Source organism: Halichoerus grypus, chromosome 6 (genome assembly GCF_964656455.1).
Source record: "Halichoerus grypus chromosome 6, mHalGry1.hap1.1, whole genome shotgun sequence".
Lineage (NCBI taxonomy): Eukaryota > Metazoa > Chordata > Mammalia > Carnivora > Phocidae > Halichoerus > Halichoerus grypus.
Window position 1 is genome coordinate 93,560,828 of NC_135717.1, and position 20,199 is coordinate 93,581,026.

Consider the following 20,199-nt stretch of genomic DNA (forward strand, 5'->3'; position numbering starts at 1 on the left):
GAGGGATAGTCTTGAAACTATAGATCAATTTGGGGAAAATGACCAGTTAACAGTATTGGCTTCCAAGTGATGCATATAACATATATTTCCTTTTTGTGTGTGTGTGGGGGGGTGTTTTTAAAATTTCTTTTGGTTAAATTTTATGGTTTTCTTTGGCTAAGTTATGTATATGTTTAAATTTATCCCTAAGTATTTCATGTTTTTGATGCTATTGTAAGTGATATTTTTAAAAAATTACTATTTCCAGTGTTTGGGTTTTTTTTTTTTTGCCTACTCATTTATTTTTATTATTTTGAATATATAAAATTTAATACCATTCAGAGGTCAAAACTAGATATTAAAAAGGTGTGCTTAGCAGTCCTGTTCTATCTCCTGCCCTTCCTCTTTCTTATCCACTGCCTATATACAGCAATTTTATTAGTTTCTGTTTCAGTCTTTGAGGTAGAATTACTCTGAAAGTCCAAACACTCTAGAAACTATGGTCTGGCGTAGCTCTCTTAGTTTTGGAGGGCAGACATTTTAGAGTCAACATATAGCTTGTTAGAAAATGGGGAGGGGTTCTGACACCTTTCATTTTTCCCTGGAGGTAGAGGTGATGACCCATAGTGGCAGGTTCAAAGAACAGGCTTTTCCTGAAACATATATTACATAGTAGGTGAACGTAATTTCTGGTGAGAGAGATGTCCTACAGGACTTTAGCAAGCATTTTATGTTTTCATGCTTATTGCCAATGTAAATACAGTAGTCCCTTCTTATCCATGGTTCCACTTTCCAAGGGTTCGGTTAGCTGTGGTCAACTGGGATCTGGAAGCAGATGATCCTCCTTCTGAGATATGGTCAGAAGGTCAGTGGTAGCCTAACACTACATCACAGCACCTATGTCCTTCACCTCATTTCATCTTATCATGTAGGCATTTTATCATCTAACATCATCACAAGAAAGGTAAGTACAGTTCAATAAGAAATTTGGAAAGAGACCACATCCACAGAACTTTTATTACTGAATATTATAATTGTTCTATTTTATTATTATTGTTGTTGTTAATCTCTTACTGTGTCTCACTTGTAATTAAACTAGATCATAGGTACATATGTATAGGACAAAACATGGTATATATATAGGGTTTGGTACTATCCACGCTTTCAGGCATTCACTGGGGGTCTTGGAATGTATTCCCTGTGGGTATAATGTATATATGATATGTCCTTTAGGAAAATATTAGTAAAAATTGGAAATATTAGAAAAAATTATTAGAAAAAAATTGGATAAGGTCAAAAGAAAACAGCAATAGTTTATTCGTCCTGTTAGCCAAAGGAGATGTAGTAGACATAAGGGTGACACATCATTTCCAATTTTGTAGACATACGGGCTACTCATCACTATTTCTCCTGTCCTCCTGCGTGCATAGTGGATTATATCTCATCTCCTTGAATTACAGCCATGTGAAATATGAGTGGAAATAACATATACTTTCAAGTAAACGTTTAAGGAGATGTTTCAAGGAAACATTTAAGGCTGGAGCCAAATTTCCCTTTCTATCTCCTTCCCCCTGCTGCTGTGACTTGCATGTTTCAGATGCTGGAACCTCTGTGTCAGCCTGGGTCCCTGATTGAAGAAGCATGGAGCATAGACCCCACTGACAGGCAACAGGTATATAATTTGAGTAAGAAATAAACCTCAATCATTTTAAGCTACGGACAATAGGGCTTATTTCTTGCTGCAGCATAACCTACTTTTTCCTGACTAATACAGGAGAAATTTATTAATTTCATGGTGGATATTGGAGATTGGGGGCTTCAGAGAAACTGAACCAAGGGTCTCCAAGAACAGATAGATGGGGAGATCACAAGTTCAGTTTGGGGCCAGAACTAGTAATTAGCAACAATCTGTCTAAAAAGTGAAAAAGGTATTATAATATGGATTTATTGCTATGGAAATGTAAATTAGTTTAAAGTTTAGTTTCTTGTGATGGGAAGGAGCCTATGGAGAGGACAAAGTTGAAGATATGGAAATGAGGGAAAATAATGGCTAATATGTCCTGTAGAAGGCTGGAAAAGATGGGGTCTCCAGAGCACAAGGGGCTTAGACAGGAGGAGGAAAGGAAAATTGGTAGGTGCAGACACAGGTAGGTTTATAGATCTGCTGGGGGAGCTTGAGGGATAATAGTTACAATTGCTAACACTTAATGCTTCCCACCCCAGCTACTGATTCAAGTGCTTCACAAATTATAACTCATTCAATCCTCCTCACAACACTGCTATGTGATAGATATTCTTTTGTTTTTATTTATTTATTTTATTATTTTTTATTGATTTTATTTATTTATTTGAGAGAGAGAGAGGGTGGGAGTGAGAGAGATCATGAGCAGTGGAGAGGAATAGAGGGAGAGGCAGTCTCCCCGCCGAGCAAGAAGCCCGATGCAGGACTCGATCCCAGGACCCTGGGATCATGACCTGAGCCGAAGGCAGACGCTTAACCGACTGAGCCACCCAGGCGCCCTGTGAGAGATATTCTTATCCCCGTCCTACAGTTGAGGAAACTAAAGAAATTCTTGATAGGTGAATTCACTTTGTCTTAGAAGTTAAGGGTGAGGTAGGTCATCTGCTGAGGTTGAAGGTAGAGGTGCAACAGGAATAGCTTTTTCAAAATCCATCCACCCTCACCCCTAAAATTACTTCACATTTTTTAATTTTTTTTATTTTTTTTTTATTTATTTATTTATTTTTATTTATTTGACAGAGAGAGCACAAGCAGACGGAGAGAGAGGGAGAAGCAGGTTCCCTGCTGAGCAAGGAGCCCGATGTGGGACTCGATCCCAGGACCCCGGGATCATGACCTGGGCTGAAGGCAGCCGCTTAACCTACTGAGCCACCCAGGCGTCCCACTTCACATTTTTTTAAAAAATACATATTTGACTAGGACAATGGATATTTTTTGAAACTTATGTATATTATAAATGAAAATACCTTTACAAGCTTTGTCACTTTAGTCAACATGTAACCTACAACCTAAGGATGAATTGTGAGACTCTGTGCAAATTCAAGCTCAAGATCATTCTTTTAGCCTCTTTACCAATCGCATTGCTGCTCCTAAATCCCTCTTATAACAACTCCCGAGCTGCTACTGATGGAGGAAGTGTGGAAATTTGGAGAGATTGAGCGTGAGAGCTAGCCAGGAAAAACCAGTGTTCTCTCACATAGGCCAGGACCACCCAGTCCCTGTCTTTAAAGCTGTCTGCCCCTAGAAGTTTTTGTAAAACTGCCCATCTTTGTCAGAAAGGCTTCTCTCTTCTCAGAAGTCTTTTTATTCCTGGTTAGTCAAAGCTCCCCTCTCTTGGCATCAAAGTTTGTGGTTTTTAAGTGCCTGTGCTTTTTTCTTTTATTTCTTCTCCTTTCACAATCGTAAGGATTTCATCTTACAGAATTTTGGGTTTTGATCTCCTGCCTGAGTGGTTATTTCTTAAGAAATATGAGAGGTCCCACTTTCCTCCCACTAAATGGGTCTCATGTATCAGTTAAGGGAGTAAACAGAGAAAGTGAATATTGGTTCCAGCATTATGACCATTTAGACTGATCTGAATATCCTTCTTAGCATAAGTTGATATTGCTCCGGAGAGAGATAGTAGTGGTGGTTTCTGTTGTATGTAGGTGTGGGGATGCGGGAAGTGGGATGGGATGCGAGTCGTTCTTGACGATGTAGACAAGACACTTGATTTCTCCCATCCGTGAAGGGTGTAGGAGATGAAGACTTAGCCTAGGTGAGTCAGGGAGTTGAAAATGAGATCCCTACATCAAAACAGGACTCCTATAGGCATCTGGAGAGAAGTCTCAAAGGATGAATGAAATCTGCTCAAATGAGGCATCAATGGGAAGAACTGAGTACAATAGCCACAGCCGCTGAGATGGAGAGGAAATGAAGATGAGTTAATCTTTGTTGAACTAAATTGTGACCATACGCTTGTGAAAATAGATTGTGGTTTGTAGAGAAATTATTTGGTAGAGAGAATTTTTTTTAAAGATTTTATTTATTTATTTGACAGAGAGAGACACAGTGAGAGAGGGAACACAAGCAGAGGGAATGGGAGAGGGAGGAGCAGGGAGCCCGATGCGGGGCTCGATCCCAGGACCCTGGGATCATGACTTGAGCTGAAGGCAGATGCTTAACCGACTGAGCCATCCAGGCACCCCAAGTAGAGAGAATTTTTTAAATACTTCTATCACAGTTGTGAATTATTAAGGAAAAAATAATTGATGCCTTGGGTTTTAAATTTTGCTGCCAGGAAGCATAAAGTATCTCTGATTACCACTCCTACTCAGAAAATGAGCTTAGCATTGTTTCTTAAAGGTCTGAGTTGTTCTACAACTTGCTTTTACCTTACAGCCCCATAGGGAAAGTGCTGGGTTTTTGTATTATTTTTTAAAGATTATTTATTTGAGAGAGAGAGAAAGAGAGAGAGCATGTGAGCACCTGGTGAGGGGGAGGCAGGGGCAGGGGGAAGGGGATGGAGAATCTCAAGCAGACTCCCCACTGAGCACGGAGCGGGCCCCGGGGCTCAATCTCATGACCCTGAGATCACGACCTGAGACCAAACCAGGAGTCAGGCACTCAGCTGACTGTGCTGCGCAGATGCCCCAGATTTTTGTATTTCAGGCCATTGATGGAGAACAAACTGGATGACTCAGAGCATAAGAGGAGAGCGGCAGGGTTAGTTGAAGGCTGACTCTGGGAAGAAACTCCCTTGACTTTGGGAGGAGTCTGCCTGCGGCACTCCAGACCGTGTGTGGAGACTGGACAGTGAGGCTCTTGGTTTTGAGAGCGTCACTGAGTATCTCTCCAGGTGAGCCTGAGGTAAGAGGAACGGACAGCTGGGATTGCATCTCAGAGCTGCCTGGAGGTGATGGTGACCAGTCTGTCAGCACTGTCAGTGTAGAAGGAACATGGTTACCACGACAACCACTACAGACTAAAGCCCCTCCCCTCACTTTCCAAACCCTGTATCATCTCCAGGAATTCTTGTATGATCTTAGGGAACCAGAGGGGAAGACTTTCCCCCAAATACCCGCCTTCCTTCTAAACCATGTTACATTGAATTTTCCATTAATCCTACTAGGTGAAGGTAGGTTGGGAGCAAAACCAAATGAATTTGATTTATAAAAATTTTAAAAAATGAAACTTTAAGTCTTATTACTGAGCCTCCTGAAGCGAATTCATACCTACTCACCTCTTTATAATTAAAACCTATGGGAGTCAAATGAAAAACCGCTTTGCAAACAATGTTTTACAAAGCACTTTGCTTTTGAAGTATTGTTTTTCAACGATTAATTACTTTCTCTCACTCTCTCTAATTAAGAAAAAAAATTCCACTCCCAAGTATATAATGTATTCATTCATTCAGTAATATCCAGCCTTATAGTGAAACAGGATTATTCTGTTCTCTTTATTTTTTTCCTCTATCTTTGGATGGAGAGGTCTCTCTGGCATGTTCATTTGCCAGGTGATCTCAAGTGCCCTGGTAGAATGAAGCCTACCCACAATGCATTTATGTGTTTAGGTATTTATTTATTTACTTATTTGCACTTTTATAGCACTTATTATAGGCCATATAAAGCCAGTAAGCAGTTATAAATAACAGCTTATTAAAACTCTGACAGGTCTTGACATATGGATTATGTGGAGACTCTTGCTTTTCTACCCTTTTATTCTCCCTATGGGAATATTTAGCTGGTGGAGAGAAGCTGTTTTGGACTGATTTCTATTCTTCCAGCAGGCCCTGCCCTCCTGTTTTTTGGTGCCGTTAAGCATGCTGTTCCTTCGACCTGGAGCACTGTCCACACCTTTTCTCTTGAATACCTGGCTTTGATCATTCATCCTTCTGATCTTGGCTTGAGCATCATAGCACCCTTTCCTGGTGCCTCTCAATCTCACTTAGGCTTCCCTGTTTTAGCTTAGGGTCCTGGGGCACCAAAGGACTGATCATATTTGGGTCCATCTGTGTCACTGTGTCTTCTTCACTAGACTGTCGGCTCCCTAGAACCAGGAACCTTATTTCTCACATCCTCCCCTTCCCCCGTTCTGGTGTTTATCTTGCCTGGCACCTAATGGACACAAACCCAACTGATGTGGAATTACAAATAAATGTTATCCTCACATGTATTCTTGGCTTTTGTTATGGAGACGTTCAAAACTCAGTTTCTAGTTACCATGAAAAATAGCAGATGTTTTCTGACTTCTAAGACAAAGCTAGGGGGGTAGTTGTGACCCAACTCTTGTTAAGAAGGATGAGCTGCAGTTTGAGTTTAGCTCATCGCATGTGATAAATTCATTGATGGGAGAACAGGAGCTGAACTCCCTGATCACTTGAGCCAGGATAATCATACTGTTGAGAATCCATCATTAGTTGCCCTGGTGGGGAAAAATCAATTGTGTCTAATTGGTGTTGAGTTTTTCTTCGGATAGAATGTATTTTGGTGTCATGTGAGTATTTTTTTTTTTTTTAATGTTTTATTTATTTATTCATGAGAGTCAGAGAGAGAGAGAGAGGCAGAGGGAGAAGCAGGCTCCCCCGTCTAGCAGGGAGCCCGATGCGGGACTCGATCCCAGGACCCTAGGATCATGACCTGAGCTGACGGCAGATGCTTAACCATCTGAGCCACCCAGGCGCCCCTCATGTGAGTATTTTTGAAGAACTGGTTGGTCTATTGCTCCATAATGGAATTATCTAGGAATTTAAAAGTCAAAGTGTCAGCATGGATTGGGAGCTTGTTAGAAATGCAGAGTTTCAGATTCCCCCGTAGACTTCCTGACCCGGAATGTGCATTTTAACATGATTCCGAGGTGACTGGTAGGTCCCTCAAACTACGAGAGGCACTGCTTTAGGATTTAATTACATCACAGACAATTGAGGGGCTCTAAGCAGAACCATTTGTAAATATTCATTTATTCATACAGCCACAAAACAAATATCTTTTAAGCATGTAATTTTTATTAGGCATTTGTAGTTTGGGCAATAATGACAAGAATAATGTAATAGGCCCTTTATGTAATGCATTATACTTAATTCTGACAACAACCTTGAAAAGAAGGTGGTATAAGATCCATTTTACAGAGAAGTCGCTGTTGGGTAGTGGGTCCATGATAGATCAGCAAGTCTGTGAGTGAGCCATGATTTGAGCCTGTCCCATCTGACAAGTCCCCTATTTTGCTACCTCTTTTGTCCTAAAAATAGAGGGTGCAAGATCTTCTACTTTACTTTGAAGTCCTCGATAATCATACAGCTCATTTTTGGTGTACATTAAAAAAAAGTGAAACATTATCTGGTTACTTATGTACTTAATGTGCTAAGCCTTCTTCTGGAAAAAGCAGGTAGAGAGGAGAAAGCAGGTTCCTAAATAAAAATGTTCTCCTTCTCTGTCCACACCAGACACAGTAAATGGAATAATATACCATTTGCCTCACAATCTTTTGTGGAGGAGTAAAATTAATTTCAAACCACTAAGTCTGAAAAATCCCCGGAGAGCTACATTGCTCCGTGTTTTGCGTCAAATCTTTCGTTTGACCTCCAGAGCCTACTAAGGAGTTCAGGTAAAAAAAAACAAAAAAAAAACCAAAAAAAAAACCAGGACAGTGAGGCACCTGTGTGGCTGTGAGCTGGCTGCTGATTTCTCCGGATCTCAGTGCACATCAGTAAGTAGGTGAGTAGACAGGGAATACGGCCTGGGTGTGGGGGCAAAATAGCAATTTTTATTTCCACGCACAAGTCAACTTGCTTCGCGTCAACAGAAAACTGCTTGAGGACCTGCTCTGTGTCTCCACCTTTTTGTTTGGCTGGAGAGAGATTCCAGCAGCAGGCAGCAGATGCCAAGAAGTGCCTTTGATTTCTTCTCCAGACTATTGGGGCATGCATGTTTGCTGGACAGTAAACATTGTTTTTAATGATATAGTCGTATTTTCCAATGCAGCAAGAAAGCCTATTTATGATTTTAGCCCCAAGAAGCAAAGAAAATTGTTTCCTTTTTTGTGGAAGGAGGAGGAGGAGAGAAAGAGGAAGAGGAAGAAAAAGAAGAGGAAGAGGAACAGGAAGAAGAACAAGAAGAGGAAGAGGAAGAAGAAGAGGAAGAAGGAAGAAGAGGAAGAAGGAAGAAGAAGAAGAAGAAGAAGAAGAAGGAGGAGGAGGAGGAGGGGGAGGGGGAGGGGGAGGAGAAGAAGAAGAAGAAAAGTACCATTACAAAATCTTGACTGATTCAGGCGAAGAAGAAGAAGAAGAAGAAAGAAGAACGAAGAAGAAGAGTACCATTTTTTTTAAGTACCAAGTTTTTTAAGTACCATTACAAAATCCTGACTGATTAGGCCAAGCAAGGAAGATATACTTCAGGCTTTCCTAAGGCTAGGGAAATGGAATACCCAAATGTAGCTTTATTTAGGATTGCCATAGGTTCCATGAGCTTGCTTTCTGTTCGTCAAAGGAAAACTTGCCTTTTGAAGGAATGTGGTGCACACGCTCTTAATATAACATGAAAGGAAAGGTTCTTTGTGCCAAGAAGTCACTCATGTGAGATGGAATTCTTTTAAACAAATCTGGTGGCAAGCTTTTTTGGAAGCTTGAAGGAAGAATGAAATGACTTAAAATTTTGTTCGTGGCAGTCACCCTCAACCCTTCAAATGGAGTTAGCAAAGCTGGTCTAAAAACACAAACTCAGCCCTTGCAGCTCTTATTTCGTGCAGCCAAAATGGTGTGCAAAACCCGTTCTGGCTAATTTGGATAGCTTTCCAATGGTGGTGATGATTTTTAGATTTATGGCAAGTTTTAGATCTAACTAGAGACACAGCACATTTGGAAAAACGAGGCGTGAGTACTCCTGGCCTGGGAGTAACTGGCCCATGCCTCCCAGAGTAATGATGTTCTGAGTTCAGAACTACAAAGGTAGGCAGTTCAGCATTGAGGGAAACAGTCTCCTTTGGAGGTTTTTGTTTTCTCTACAGCCAAGGACTGAACTTTTCTTTTTTTTTTTTTTAAGATTTTATTCATTTATTTGACAGAGACACAGTGAGAGAGGGAACACCAGCAGGGGGAGTGGGAGAGGGAGAAGCAGGCTTCCCGCTGAGCAGGGAGCCCGATATGGGGCTCAATCCCAGGACCCCGGGATCATGACTTGAGCCGAAGGCAGAGGCTTAACGACTGAGCCCCCCAGGCGCCCCGATCTTCTTTCCTTTATTGTGTTTGGCTCCGTACCTTTTTCTTAACCGGTGGCCCCATTTACAAGTAGCGTTGTGCTTAGGGCGTCTTGATGCTGTTGGAAGCAGCCGAACTTCACCCTTCTGTTCCCAAGCCTCAGGAAGAGTCCACTGGTCTTTGTATTTGCAAGTTTTTCCCATCCGTGAACATTCCTCTTTAACATGGAAACACACTGTTTCCATCTCAGCCCTGCTTGCTTGACCTTCCATATCACTGATGATTTGTAGACACAAAGAAGGCACGCGGCCTCTGCATTCTTTTTTCCAATGTGTGTCTTTTCTCCATTTGGAGAAATGGCGGCCTGTCGTTTGTGAAGTCCCTCTGACCTTGACCTTTGGAGGGAATTCAACCAAGGCAAGAACTCAGCCAAGAAATTAAACTATCAAAATTCTGAAGAGTGTACAAAACACAACATCGGGGCATCTATCTTCTCAAATGAGGGCCCAAATAGTTACTTCCCTCCGCAACCCCTGAAAGTTACTTCCCTCAACAACACAAGCATGACAGGCAATATGAGGATGTTATTACTTTTTTATTTTTCTTTTTAATCAGGAATCTCCTAGGGTGGAAAAAAAGTAATTATTTTGTTCACATGGGAAGTGGTAGCCATCCTAAGTCCCCCTTTCTCTCGTTCTTTTTTCTTTTTCTGACTCAGTAGAACACAATTGTTTGAAGTTTGTTTGCATCTGCCGTCATAAAGGGCAGAATTTAGCCCTCTACCCAAACACATGAGAATTGTTTGTAGATTTATGACAAACCCTAGACCTGCCTATGGTAAAGAATGTGTATTTATTTCAATATGAGAGGCAATCCCTTGAGAGCATTGTGTGGGAACCATGCTGTTTAAATATTTTTATGCTGGAAAGGCTGTCTTTTTCAAATCATTCTTGGCTTCCAGCCCTGGAGAGTGAAGCTTCATCTGGAGGGGCAGGAGAAAAATACTGGGTTAGAAATCAAGAGATGTAAAGTCCTAGCTCCATCTCTGCTGCGGACTTGCTTTGTCATCTTGAGCACATCATTTTCCCTCCCTCTACACCTTGGTGGAATGATGAGTGGAATGATGTGGTTGAACTGAGGCAGTGAATTTGAACTTTCTTTTTTTACTTTATGTTTTTCACAGCAGTGTCCTCTTTTCAAATGTAATCTTATACAAACTCTAGTACATAATATAGATAAAAGCTATATTTTATTAGATCATTTATGAATTTTAAATTATAACCTTTATTAAGAAGTTAGGCAATGAGGATGCCATTTTGGTGTTTGTAGACGATTGAAATGGGAGTTGTAGTAGTTTCCTGGGGCTGCCATCACAAACTACCACAAACCAGTGGCTTTAAGCAACAGAAGTTTATTCTCACATAGTTCTGGAGGCTAGAAGTCCAAAATCAAGGTGGTGGCAGGGCCATGCTCCCAGTGAAGTCTCCAGGGCAGGATCTTTCCCTGCTTCTTGCGGCGTCTGGTAGCCCCTTGGCCCTCCTTGGCTTGAGGTGAACTAACTCCCACCTGCCTCATCTTCCCATGGCCGCCTTCCCTCTGTGTGCGGCTCTGTGTCTTCACCTGGCGTTCTCCTCTCATATCTGATTTCTCTTCTTATAAGGACACCAATCTTTGCGTTAAGAGAGTAGAACGTTATCTTAACTTGATTACATCTGCAAAACTGTATTTTTAAATACCGTCACATTCACAGGTACCGGGGGTTAGAATTTCAACATATCATTTTGGGGAAGAGTTACAGAATATAGTATATAGTTATATTAATGTAAGTGTTTATTTATTTTGTTTAGTAGCACAGTATTGAGAAAAATACTGGTCCACACTAATTGTAATTTTTTTTTTCACATGTCACCTTGCAATCCCAATCTCCATCTCTTCACTTACACTGATCCAGAGGTCTCAAAGAGCCACATTAGGAAATTGACATGTCAACGTTAAATTACTGAAAATATCCTAAAAAAGACTCACCTTTCTTAACTAACGAGGGTTCACTTTTTAAAAGGACTTGATGATTGGATTCCTGAGGTCACTTAAATCATCACTGTATTTGGCTGACACTATGTTTTCAAATGTCATAAAACCCTGAGTTATTCAGTGGTGCCATCTCAAAACATCTCCTTAGTGGCGTGTTCTGACATTCCCTTAAAATTGCAAAAGAGTAAAAATAGTGTTACATTGTATTGAGTCTAAATTTGGTTTCAGTTTTGTTGCTGACACTTTTTCTGCTGCTGTGAGCAGGAACGTGGGGACGTGGGGACTTGAACTACCAGCATGAACCCATTCAGCTGGTTAAAAATAGCATCTAGATACTCCAGCTGGTTACAACTAAATCACATTTGAGAGATGTTTAATTAATGGAGGTTTTTGTTTTTAAAGCACAGAAGTTATTTACATTTTAATTTGAAATATCTGTAGCAGAACCTTATCTTGGAACTCCTAAAAACTTCAATGTAAAAACATACATTCTGGAACTTACCATCCTTATCATTAAAATAACTGAAAAGTCCCCAGTTTAAAGACTAATGCCTTAATAAATTTGACAATTTTTACAGCTTATCGAACTTCTTTCACAATGCCGGGTAGACAACTATTTGGCACAAGTACGATGACCACAAGCATATTTCAGCCACTGCTTTTATCCGAGCAATTCTTTTTATGTCATCAGAGTAGATACATTTTTTGACAAGTTATTCAATGATATATTATAATCTAATCTAAAAACCTAATTTTTTTTTTCTCCAGTTGTGTATTATCTAGTAAGTCTTCCTTGTGTTCATTTTATAAAAAGTAATCTCTGCTCCCGACGTGGGGCTCGAAGTCACAACCCCAAGATCAAGAGTCGCATGCAGGCTCCACTGACTGAGCCAGCCAGGTGCCCCCTGTTTTTGGTTGTTGATTTAATTTTACTTATTTATTTGAGAGAGAGAGTGACAGAGAGAGAGAGAGATCACCAGCAGGGGGAGGGGTAGACGAAGAAGCAGACTCCCCGCTGAGCAGCGAGCCCGAGGTGGGGCTCGATCCCAGGACCCTGGGGCCATGACCTGAGCCGAAGGCAGACGCTTAACTGACCGAGCCAGCCAGGTACCCCGGTGTTTTTAGAGTATTCCTTGTGTTCATTTGTGTGACTCTGTATAAAAACAAGCAAAACACAGACAACTGAAAATCCGTATTTTCATTTATCTGAATCTTAAAACCTGAATTTTGAAGGAATCCAGCAGATATGTACTTTGTGTATTTGGGGATTAGATCCGTGATGGGAACCAGCATCGGTATGGGCCCTCAAAGGTATTTGGAAATATGTGGGGGCAGTTTTGGTTGTCTCAGTACCTAAAGGCACACCTGACACTTGGTTTCCTCCGGCCAAGGAAGCTAAGTGACTCACACTTGTCTCACTTGAAATGCCGGCAGAAAAGAAGGGGGATTATGTTTTTGTAAATATCTGCTTATTTAACGTAACTTGGACTTCAACAAGCTCTTTTGAGTAGAATTTGTCTTTTCCTCACTTGTAACTTTGGATGGGCCTGTTAAGGAGTTTTCATTGTCAGATTTCAATTTTGTTCATATAAAATTTTAGTTGATGACACTAAGTAGTTCAATTAATCAGGAATGTCTGAGTTGCTTATTTTTTGGAACCTTTGTGTTTTGTTGCAAAATCATGTAATTTAGCCAGACTAAAGATTGGAAGATTTCACTGCATGAATTATAGGAAGTTGAGCAATTTTAGTCTCACTAAAATGAGACTGGGTGACTGCTCTCATTGTACTTTCTTGCCTTTACAAGATTTCATGTGAAACATATATAGGCACTTATTTTCATTTCATTGACCATTCATTAAATATCACTTAGTGTCAAATTGGCCCTTTTCATGATGAGACACAATCTTATTTATTTATCGTATTTTCTCATTAAACTTAATTTTTAAACTAATGACTCATTTCTACTTTTAAAGGTAATTCATCTCACTAGAAATTTAAAAAAAAAATTTAAACAAAAAGTAGCTTAAATAATTATCATGACATGTGTTACTTGTTTGCTGCAAGGTTTTCTGCGGCTTCCTGACGAGCAAGCACGGGGCAGAAGCATCTGAGCCTCATCAGGCATTTGACGGATTTGATTAATGTGTGCTGAGGTAAGTCTACTCCCCTGTGTAATTGTATGGGAGAGGCCACATGCAAGTCTGAATTAAAAAAAAAAAAAGACTGGTGCAGAATTACTAGCTATTCAGGGTATTATATGTGTCTCAAAGATAGCTTAAAAAAAAAAGCTATAGGTCAAGGTCAGCATAAAAACGAGGAAACCTGAGTAAAAGTTAATATGATGGTGGTCTCCAGTGTTTTCAAAGTTGGTGTTTTTAATGACACTTTAAAAATAGTTACAATGTATAATGGCTGATTCCCACCTGCCTGGGCTCTCAGCCTGCCTAAAGGTCTTGCTTCGTCTAGTCCAAGCTAGTTAAATCCTTTTCTTTTTCCTCTGATCTCATCATGTCTATGTTGGCTTCAGTTTAAACAATTCTGGTGGAGACCCTTCTCAGGATTTTCTCCTTTCCCCTCATCCAGGTCCTGATTCTAAACTCCCAGGGGCTGACATTATCATTGTTTGAAATCGCGGAGGAGGGGACACTTCATTTCTTGGTCTTTCTTCGGCTTATTTTACTGGGGAGTGGATGGCAAGTTTGCCTGTATTTATTTAATTTGCACCAAACAACTTGGCAGAAATGATGGCTCTCAAATTTAGCTGCGTTCTCTTTTACTTATGTCAGGAGGTCCATGCTCTACCTTTGTTTTTGTTTTTTAAGTTTTATTTAAGTAATTTCTACATGCAACATGGGGCTCGAACTCACGACCCCAAGATCAAGAGTTGCAAGCTCTTACAACTGAGCCAGCCATGCCCCCATGCCTTACCTTTGTCATGTGTGTACCTTTGCCCTGCAGATGGCCTCCAGGCAGGTGGACATCCATGCCTACCCACATGGGGCCCATGGAAACTTCTGGATCTCCTCCATCCCCTTAGGAGCTGCAGGGAAACCCAGGGGTTTGTTTCTAGCTCCTCTTTGATATAGATATGCCATATTGCCTTCTCTACTCTCTTGCTCCCTTAGAACCCAGAGTGCTCTGTATGCTGTGACTTTCAAAATACTCACATTTGGAGCTGAACACATGTTCTGTTTACTTTGGGATTTCCCAGTTAAAGGTTTTCCATAAAGTCTTCTCTGGTAACTGACCCGTGAGCTGCCACTATGCCTCTCCAAAACTCTCCTTTTCCTTTCTTCTGTTGAGAGCTTTTTTTTTTTTTTTTAATCTATTTGTGGCAAAGGGTGGAGGGACTGGTGGAAAATCCATTCTCCCGGTTTGGATCTACTTTTTGTAATATTTTGTTGTCTTATCCGGGGAAGGGTGGGGGAGGCAATTTCCTTGTGACCTTAGAGATGAAGAATGTGGTATCTTTTTCTCTCCCTGTTGTATAGCAAAAGATTCTGCTGTGGGGGAATCAGTTATTTTACTGGGCAGTTGGGAAAGAGTGCACCAATAATGCTTTGAAATATCATCATGCCACACAAATTAAATAAACACAATTAACCAATAATTAGCACTTTAAGAATCAACCACTTCTTCTTCTTTGAAATTTATTTGAAAGCAGTTTGGCTAGAAGATGTCTAAAGTTCCTTCAAAGGTTCTTCAGTTTTCTGATTGCCAAGTGGTGATGACAATTATAGTTTGATTTCTCAAGGATTAACACAAGCAGGACGGGGTCACTTGTCATCCCCTTAAACACTTGTAATAGTGAGGAGATTTCCTTTGTAAAGAAAATGTGAATTGGTGGTCTGAAGGATGGAAGGAAGGACAAGAGAAGAGATACGTAGGGGAAAGTCTGGAAGGGTCCTGAGCATGGGGGCTTTTTTCCCCTTGGAGTTGGGGGGTGCACCACCTTCTTGGCACACAGATGTGTTCATTAACCCAGAAGCTCTCTGAGCCCTGTAGTTTTGGGATTTTTTTTTTTTAAGTAGGTTCCATGCCCAGCATGGAGCTCGATGTGGGGCCTGAACTCATGGCCCTGAGATCAAGATCTGAGCTAAGATCAAGAGTCAGACACTTAACTGACTGAGCCACCCAGCAGCCCCTGCGGTTTTTGGGATTTTTATGGATGTTTCATCACATAGGCATGATCAATTATTAACTCCATCTCCAGCTCCTCTCCCCTCTCCAGAGGATGGGAGTGGGGCTGAAAATCCCAGTCTTCTAATCATGACCTCTTTCTGGCAACCAGTTCCCACCTGAATTTATCCATGAGCCCACCAAGCGTTACTGCACTAGAACAAAGGACACTCCTATCACTCAGTAAACTCCAAAGTTTTAGGAGCTCTGGGTCAGGAACTGGCAACAGAGATCAAATATATGTTTCTCATTATGTTAAACCTGTGTTAGGTGAGATGAACTTGACCTGATGGATATAACATTCAATATAACAAAGAGGGTAAAGGCCATGGCTAGTAGGATCTAGGGAAGTTTTAGGAAACATCCATGTAGCCCTTTTCTTAAGTAGGCAACAAGGAAAAGCCATTCTGGCTAATGATTCAGATAAAAAGTTTACTACATAGGTTAGTCTCAATCTCTGACTCAAAGAAAAATTGGGGGATTTGCAAAAAAGAAAAAGGTCCTGATGGGAGAAAAGATTCCACAGTAAAAACTTCTGTATCCATTTGTGCTGTTTTTGAAGACCCAGAGCCAGGTTCACATTCAGATGGATGTGGATACTGTTTCTCCATCCTCAGAAGTGAGGACATGTCTCCTATGATACAATCAAGGGAAACTAGTTGAAGTTTCAAGTAAGAGAGAAATACTCTTGGGGAAACCCTTGAGGAACTCCTTCATCTTCCTACCTTCATTCAAATCTACCAGCCCACCTCCATCTGTGCCCACGCTCTCTGCCTTTGCTCACTTTTTAATGCCCCTGCTTCTGTCACAGCCAACTCCTCCACCTGTATTCTGGATGCCCGTCCCTCTCATTTCTCATGGGCTCTCCTGCATCATCATGTCCCTGTCCTTCCAGAACCATTCTTGTCAGCACATAAACTGCCTAAGTGTCTTTGGGATTTTTTTTTTTTAAGTAGGTTCCATGCCCAGCATGGAGCTCGATGTGGGGCCTGAGTCTCTCTTCTGTTTCGTCATTTCTCAATTCATTGTGTCTACCCTTGAAAGGGTTGTTTATAATCATCGTGTATACATCCTTTCCTCCCATTCTCTCTTAACTATCTCCAGGCAGCCATCTAAAATAATAATATTCAGGTTTTTTTGTTTGTTTTTAGAGAGAGAGTGTGCACCTGTTTGTGAGTGGGGGAGGGGGAGGGGTGGAGGGAGAGAGAAAATCTTTTTTTTTTTAAAAGATTTTATTTATTTATTTGACAGAGAGAGAGTACAAGCAGGGGGAACAGCAAGCAAAGGGAGAAGTAGGTTCCCCACTGAGCAAGGAGCCTAATGCAGGGCTCGATCCCAGGACCCTGGGATCATGACCTGAGCTGAAGGCAGATGCTTAACCGACTGAGCCACCCAGGCACCCTGGGAGAGAGAAAATCTTAAGCAGGCTCCATACTCAGTGTGGAGCCCGATGCAGGGCTCAGTCTCACGACCCTGAGATCATGACCTGCGCTGAAAGGAAGAGTTGGCAGCTTAACCAACTGAGCAACCCAGGCGCCCTGTGTTCCTTATCTTTATAAAAATTTAGTTACCCATGTGCTGAGCTCCTTTATACTCTTCATGGCCATTGTTTATAAAATAGTTAAGAATTAACTTCATTCATTGTTTCCATGTACTCTCTTTCTCCTCTTCACCGGATTCTAGTTTAACTTCTAGCCCACCAGTGCACTGAATCTGTTCTACCAGTGAACTCCATGTTCTAAATCCAAAAATTTATCAATCTTTATTGGTAGAATCTTCATCAGTATTTGACACCATTAACTACTTTCTTCTTCAAATGCTCCCTTCTATTGTTTTTATGACCCTGCCCTCTTGTAGGTTTCCTCCTGTCTTTCTGGCCCATCTAAACCTTGTGGGCTTGTCTTTCTTTATCCTTTAAATATTGGTAATTTTTAGTATTCTATCTGGGGCTCTCTTCCTGACACACTTACATGTTTCCCCCTCAATAAGTTCATCCACTTGCATAGTTTCAAGTATTATCCTTATGTTGACAATTCCATCCTTTTTTCTCCTGAGCTTCAGACCTATATGTCCACCTAATCTTTTAATATTTCCATTTGGTTATCCAGTCCAGATCTAAACCATTTTCTTCCCCACTAGACCCCCCCCCCCTTTTTAATGTACATGGCAAGTCTTATTCCTGCCCTGAAGAGTCAGATTCAGTCAATCAGGGGGTTGGTGGATTTTCCTCTGAGTTCCTGTCTTCATGAATAGTACTTTGTCCAAAGCCAAGCTTGAACGGTAGGTAAGCTTTTATTCTAATATCTTGAAGAATATCAAGATTTACTAACACGCATACTGTGTTTTAGCCATGCACATTTTCTCCAATCAAGTGAGGAAGAATAGAGGAGAGGCTTAACCAATGTCTACTAATTTACAATTACAGTCTCAAGTTAAATATTTTTAAGACCCAGATGTTAACCAGGATAATGGAAGATCAGCAGGACTATTGTCCTGCTGACAAATTGAGTTAATGTACTCTTTATGGCCAGAATTCTATTGTCTATAGATTGTTTGGAAAATTGTTAATCCATCTTTCAGTGGATTTCAGGAGATGTGGCCTAAAGATTTGTTGTGGTGATTTCTGGGGAGATTTTGAATCTAAACCCAAGGTACCTGTCCAATAGTAAGGTCCACTAAAATTCCAATGAAATATTCTCTAAGAAAGAAGAGTCTTTTATGCTAGAGTAAAATGATGTTAAATGGCACTTTTTCTTTTGTCTTGGGTTTTGGCTGAGGTCCCAGAACTGGGTTTTATGGTATTATGGTTATTAAAATCCCACATTAAAGAGATATGCTGGACCCATTTATCAAAATTCATTGGAGAGAGAAAGGTTATTCAAAGGATTCTGTAGTAGAGTTTTGTGGAATTTTACCTCCCTGGCCCTTATAGAGGAAGAGTCTTTATTGATGGGTCCCTTAAGCTATGTGATGGGAGGATTTGGAACCACTGCCACAGGGACTGAACCAAAGTGCAATCATATCACACTTAGGGGAATCTGGCATGATTTCCCTGGAGTCCTTCTCCCTCGTGGAGAGAGACTGGTGTGTGGGGTTGGGAAGTTGGGCTGGATGAATAAATTTTAAATAGGATACATAGAGAGTTTTAAAAAATAAACACTTTATTTTAGAGTAGTTTTAGATTTAGCAAAATAATTGTGAAAGGCTTTCAGAGAGTTCTCATATATCCCACATTCACTTTCCCCTTATCAACATCTTATATTAGTATGATAGAGTTATCACAAACAATGAACCAGTTTTTTCAGTTTTTCCCTGAACTATTCAGAAAGATGTATAGGAAAAAATAAAGAGGCAAAACATATATAATAGAATAAAAGATACACAAGAAATCCAGTAAACATATAACATGAGTTTTATCTTTTTCTTTTCCATCCCACTATTATACACAGTTTGTCCTGCAGCTAGGAACTTATATAAACCACAAATATTGAAGAATATTTCTCTAACATAGTTGACAGAATTGTTGGTGTGAACAATTTGTTGCATGTATGTTAAACCATTGTTTAATAGGTCACCCATTAATTAGAGTGTTAACTATTTAAAGAAAATTCATAAAAAATTAAAAGTGGTGTGCTTATCTAAATATGAGATTCTTTTTCTTTTTAGGGATACAAATAAAACTTTTGTACAATCAAAGTAAAAGAAACAAAATGGCACATATGTATGGTAAGTGATTGATTAAAGCCTAATATCAAAAATATTTTTAAAGAAAAATATTTTTATTTTTTATTTTATTTTATTTTTTTTTTAAAGATTTTATTTATTTATTTATTTATTTCACAGAGACAGAGATAGCGAGAGCAGAAACACAAGCAGCGGGAGTGGGAGAGGGAGAAGCAGGCTTCCCGCCGAGCAGGGAGCCTGATGTGGGACTCGATCCCAGGACCCTGGGATCATGACCTGAGCCGAAGGCAGATGCTTAACGACTGAGCCACCCAGGCGCCCAAGAAAAATATTTTTAAAGATTTTATTTATTTAGAGAGAGAAAGAGACAGTGCGTGCACGTGCACACGCATGAGTGGGGGGAAGGGGAGAGGGAGAGAGAGAATCTCAAGCCGACTCTCTGCTGAGTGTGGAGTCTGTTGTGGGGCTCAATCCCACAACCCCAAGATCATGACTGGACCCGAAATCAAGAGTTGGATGCTCAACCAACTGAGCCACCCAGGCGCCCCTAAAGAAAAATATTTTTAAAGAAATTGTTAAGTTCACAATGGAAAAAATGGATGATGGCTGTGATAGAGAAAATTGCATAAAATGATATACAAATATTAATTTAACAGTTACAAATTGTTGACAGGAAAACAAGCTAAGAATAATATAAACAAAAGTTAAAAAAATTATTGATAATACTTTGGAGAAAGTGGCAAATCATCATTTCTTGGGAGAATTATTAACTGGTTCAACCTTCTTGAAGAGCGATTTGGCAATGAGCCACAGAAATTTTAGACTTTCTTTTCCGGTAATTGTAATTCTGAGAATTTATTCTATAGAAATAATTCCGAAGAATAAATGAACTATGGTTAGAGAGATTATCTTAGCCTCTCTATTTATTATAGAAAAAAGTTCTACATCAAAAAGGTTGGGGGTACCTGGCTCAGTTGGTAGAGCATACAACTCTGGACCTAAGGGTTTCGTGAGTTCTGACCCCATGTTGTGTGTAGAGATTACTTAAAAATAAAATCTTTTTTTAAAAAGGAGGAAATTAAATAATTTATATTCTGATAACTTAATGGACTATTTTTAAATCATTAGAAATA

General features: G+C 40.2%; 1 long non-coding RNA gene across 1 annotated transcript; it reads left to right on the forward strand.

Annotated features, from left to right (window-relative positions):
- The first annotated feature begins 5,652 nt into the window (after window positions 1-5,652).
- Window positions 5,653-19,896, forward strand: LOC144382121 (uncharacterized). The gene is made up of 4 exons (XR_013448537.1): window positions 5,653-6,669; window positions 13,268-13,356; window positions 19,049-19,108; window positions 19,226-19,896. It is a non-coding gene; the product is annotated as an uncharacterized LOC144382121 (long non-coding RNA).
- Window positions 19,897-20,199: the final 303 nt, after the last annotated feature.